The sequence below is a fragment of the Euphorbia lathyris genome, chromosome 1 (assembly GCF_963576675.1).
Source record: "Euphorbia lathyris chromosome 1, ddEupLath1.1, whole genome shotgun sequence".
NCBI lineage: Eukaryota > Viridiplantae > Streptophyta > Magnoliopsida > Malpighiales > Euphorbiaceae > Euphorbia > Euphorbia lathyris.
In genome coordinates, this window is record NC_088910.1 from 51,557,224 (window position 1) to 51,562,896 (window position 5,673).

Consider the following 5,673-nt stretch of genomic DNA (forward strand, 5'->3'; position numbering starts at 1 on the left):
TAATATAACAGGAGCAACAATTCATTCTTTTCTTAGCCAGATTAAACCAACACTTAATTTAATAATTCCAGCATATCCTTTTATGCTGCAGCCAAGTCTCAATTTCATTTTCTTATCCTTAATTAATTTCTCAATTGTAATTCACGATAACAAATATCACAAAGACTTTTATTCATAAATTTTTAAACCATAAACATATTCTTCCCAAAATCACCTTTCATGGTTCCTCTACCTCGTTCTAAACCAACAATTTCTCCACCACTTAATCATAGAATATGTAAAAAGTATCTTAATATCACCTAATGGGAAGAGAGAAAGAAATAGAAGAGAGAAAGAAATGGATCTTGAGAGAAAATCGAGTATAGAGAAGAAATAAAAGAGAGAGAGAGAGTTAGAATGGAGGAGAGGGAGAAAGAAACTAAAAAGAGGGAGAGAGAGAATGAAGGAGAGAGAGTGAGAATGGAGGAGAGAGAAAGAAACTAAGAGGGAGAAAATAGTTAAAATTTTAATTAAAAATAGTCAAAACTCGCGTAGATCGGTTGGTAACTGGTTAAATGTACTAAATTATCCAGTTACCATTACTTAAGAGAGTATAGAGAAGAAATAAAAGAGAGAGAGAGAGTTAGAATGGAGGAGAGGGAGAAAGAAACTAAAAAGAGGGAGAGAGAGAGAATGAAGGAGAGAGAGTGAGAATGGAGGAGAGAGAAAGAAACTAAGAGGGAGAAAATAGTCAAAATTTTAATTAAAAATAGTCAAAACTCGCGTAGATCGGTTGGTAACTGGTTAAATGTACTAAATTGTCCGGTTACCATTACTTAAGGTATATTTTTGGGCAAAATGTAATTCAGATACCAAAGTGTAAATTGAGGTATAATTCAGGTACCATGGGTGTAATTTACTCAATATCTATAGAGGGTTTGGATAGGGATTGATCAGCGGCTACTAAGACGTTACGAATCCGAATGTTAGATATTCAGCCATGAGCTAATATGGGACCATTCGAAATGCCCAACGGCTAAAAGCTCATGACTCAGACAAAAGTTGAAATTGACAGCTGAGGGGCACGAGGTCACATGACATATATCTAGAAAATGCTAGTGAGAACGTGATGAAGAAAATATGATACACTTGGAGGTTTCTTATTAGGATAAGGTGGTCTTCCAATAGGAAAAGAACACTTATATACCTCAATAGAAGCCAAAAAAATCTAGGAATGAGTTTAGAGGAATCTTTTAGGTATGCTCAAAATTATAACCTCCATTATTTTTTCATTATTCTTAAGAGTGATGCTGACTTAAATACTAGAATGCTTATTTCGGGCAGCTGAAAGGCATCCGATGAAATCAATTAAGTTTGTACTTTTATCATTAAACAAAGAGGACCGCAGCTTGGTAAGTATACATTCAGTGTTGAAGTAGTTGCCTATGTCATCTTCACCATCGAGAACAACCGATCAGAGAAGAGATATATTTTGAAATTAACAAACAATCTTCAAGTGGTTGATCTCTCATTTGATTTGGTTCACTTTAAGCAACTCTAATTAGTTCAATGAACCAATCAAATCACCCATTTTTTCCGCCAATGGTATTCTTCCATTTTTTTCTCATTTCTGATGTAATTTGCAAGATACTCGAATATGCAGTATGTTTTGATGAATAATCTGCGAAGGAGGTATATTTAAAGGCAAAAGTGATGTGAACAACGTCATGTTAGCTCTGAACAACCATAAAATGACTTAAAAAGACTAGTATAATTTCCTCTCATCAGCTCCTCGTATACAATCACCTCCCTCTACGACACACGGTCGTTTGCTCTAGTAGTCTCCGAAAACACAGTCAATTCCTGATCCGATATGAAGTCACAGTAGCTGTCAAATCCTTCCACATTATAATAGTCCATGCCTCTTCCAAACATTTGACTCTGACGCATTCCGCCTCTCCCTCTGTCCTCTCCAAATCCTAGTAATCCAAATCATCAATTCATGGGAAGTTGGCATGACGACGCTCATGTCTTTCTAACCAAATCAAATCTGGAACTATCTAAAACAGGCGTAGTAGCTCCATGCAACCAATTCTTCTTCTGCATCTCCTCGTACAAATCAACTAGCGTCGCCCCATCTCGTAGTAAATCTGCAGGCATGCTAACTTCCACTATAAGATTTTTTGGATGAACACCACATGCAAGTCATGATAAAAACGACACCCTCTTGACTACTGAAGGTTTTCTTACGCGCGGTTTGACACTCCCTCTTTTTGACCTTTTTCCTTCAACACCACAATCACCCTCCGTCACCACAACCTTATGTTTCCTCTACCTCACTCGATTGGTATCCACCAACAATAGATCTTTAAGCACTACCCTGACAAGCCTACCGTTTCCCCCCGACTTATCTCACTAGACTTACTCAACACCCTACTATCCCAAGCTAACTGAAAGAATGTCTAAAAGCAAAAAAATCAAAAAAGCCCCTTTATAGATCGAAGGAAAATGAAAGTGACCTCTTGCCTAGGCAATGAACTCTGCCAGCAACAAAGTGAAGTCAGGCGTCTCCACCAACCACCATCGCAACACTCGTAGCACATGCACACGGAAGGAACATGTTGAAACACATTTCCACAATGATTTTGATTTGACAAAATTATTTAAATTAGAATTAAATCCCTAAGATAATGTTGGAGTTTAGTGTCCTAAAGACAATTGTTTTAGGATATAAATATTAATAAATAAATTATTTATTTATGTTGAAACATCTTTCCACATAATTTTGATTTGACAAAATTGTTTAAGTATAATTGAAATACATATTCTAAAACACACTAAGTTTAAATGCTTTGATTTATTCTACTAATGTGTTTGTTCAATGTTGAGTTAAAATTGTTTATAAGACACAAGAATTAAAAGGCCCAAGCCCAATACGGAAGTCAAGGCCCAAGTCAAACAACTCAGTACAACTCGGCCCACGTTTTTCAAGACGTTGCCGTTTTGAACAAAACGCAACTCAGCAAAAGAAGGATCTAGAAGACCTTCGGGAACAACTTCAAAATGAAGCTGTTGAGTAGTCTCGACAAAGCGTACAAGACAGCAGCTGGCAAATGAAAACTTCCAGACAAAGTATTTCTACTTTGGGTAAAGTTCAGACGACACAGTGTGCTGTCCAATTGACTTTACCATAAAAGGAGAGACAGTCTGCTGAGCTGACCGAGGACAGAAGATACACAATTCTGATCGGTCGAGAGCTCTGAGCAAGTCAGGATGACAACGACAGGTAGCCGTTTCCCTCCAACGGTTATTTCGAAATTCGAAATGACCGATGCCCAGACGTCTCTATAAATAGTGCCATCAGAAGCTTCACTCAACACAGAACTTGATCAAGCCATTACGCTGACCAAATTTCTACACAAGTTCTGCAAGCAAAGAAGCAAAGCAAATCTTACACTACAATTCTTATATCTGTGTAAAAGTCTAGAGTGATTGTTTCAATCGTCTAAAGTGTCTTAGCAAAACTTTGTATAGGACAAAACACTTATCATTTCTAGAGATAGAAATGAGAGGCTGAGTACTCGGTTTTAGTACTCAGTGAGAGATTAGGATTGAGTAGAAGTATAGAGGAAGGTACTCTTATCATACTCAGTTGCTAAGATTGTAAAAGGTTTGAGGCTCTACCTTTAAAGAGCTCAGTAGAGGATTCGAAATCTCGGAACGTGTTCCGGGGACAGGACGTAGGCTTAGAAGAAGCCGAACCTGGATAAATCTGCTGAGTGAAGTATTTCTTACCTTTAACTCCTTATATATATTGCTTGCTTAAAATAACCAAAAACTGACCAAGTAAAGAGGTCAAGTAGAGTTGTGCGCGTTGAACATCTGAGCTCAGGAATAGACTCTAAGTGCTATCTCCTGACTCAAGCTAAGAAACTTACCTAGTCACCAGTTGACTAAGCCAGTATCTTGCTGTTTACTCAGCGCCGCTGTTAAAAACCTTTTTCCTTAGAAAAAGAAGTCTGCCCTAATTGCGAAAAAGTTTAAATAGTTCCTAACCCCCCCCCCCCCCCTTGGAACTATACTTGCAACCTTACAAGGGACCAACAAGTGGTATCAGAGCTTAAAAGCTCACTGTAAAAGGTCTAACAACCTTGAGCTGATCCCTACCATGGGCGAAAATAGCACTCGGTTTCTCCCTAGAAACCAAACAACTCAGATACTGCCTGAGGGGCTGTCCATTACTAGGCCTCCCCTATTCTTCGGGTCAAACTATACCTTCTGGAAGAATAGGATGAAAAATTTCATTCAGGCTACAAACATGAGTGCCTGGCTATCTATAGTCCAAGGCCCATTTGTACCTGTCGAAGTTGTGGCTGGCCAAACAGTTGTAAAAGCTGAGGCCAAATGGACAGAGGATGATCTTAAGAAGCTCCAAAACCATGCTTCGGCTATCAATATGCTTCACTGTGCGCTCGATGCTGCAGAATATAATAAAATCTCAGGTTGAGAGTCGGCACAAGAGATCTGGAGAAAGCTGGAAGTCACCTACGAGGGAACAAATAAAGTAAAAGAGTCCAAGGTGAATCAGCAAATGAGACTGTACGAGCTGTTCGAGATGAACAATGATGAGGGCATTTCAGACATGAATGCAAGGTTCACCAACATCATTAATGAGCTCAAGAGACTTGGAAAAATCTTCACTGAGGAAGAACAAGTCAAAAAGATACTCAGGAGTCTTCCTAAAGATTGGCAAGCAAAGAAGACAGCAGTTGAGGAAGCTCATGATTTAACCACCTACAAATATGATGAACTCATCGGTTCATTGCTGACCCATGAGATATCTATGAAGAACTTCGAGGTGAAAGAAAAATCTGAAGACAAGAAGCAGAATTCCCTTGTCATGAAAGCTGACTCCACTGACGGGAGCTCAACTGATGATGAGGAGATGGCTATGTTCACAAGGAAGATGAAAAGGCTATTCAAGAAAAATGACAAATACTCTAAGAAGCCTTACAGAAAGTTTGATAAGTATAAAGCTGACTCAAGTGACAGCAAATACAAAAAGGACAGCTCAAAGCCCATTACATGCTTTGAGTGCCATCAAACTGGCCATATTAAGTCAAACTGCCCCACACTGAGGAAAGACAAGAAGAGTGGGAAGAAGGCAATGGTGGCTACTTGGAGCGACAGTGATGAGTCTTCATCTACAGAAACTGAGGCCACCGAGTCAGCGAAGATATGCTTCATGGCTGACGAACTTGCTGAGCCATGCGTCTCTGAGCATGCTGACCTATCAGATAATGAGGAGCAATCAAATGAGGTAATTTCTCTTCCCCAGCTCAGAAACGATATGGTTAATGCCCTGAGTGATCTCTATACACTTGTCAAGAAGTGTAATAAGAAAGTTAGAGCACTCAGCAGGCGCTGTGACGAAGTGGAAGAGGTCAAACTGAGTGACCTCAGATTCCTTCTTCAGGACAATACAACTCTGCATGATAACATGAAGATCATACATGAGTCTGTCTCTGAAGTCCTGTCAGTTTCAAAGAACCTGAGTAAAGACGTCACAGCTATCCAGAACCAACTAAAGGTTCCAAATAAAAGAAATAGTCCTCTGAGAACTCAGTACCAAGGTACTCAGCAGAGATGGAATCCCCAACGAAAAGTCCAGTGTGACTTTTGTGGGAAGTTAGG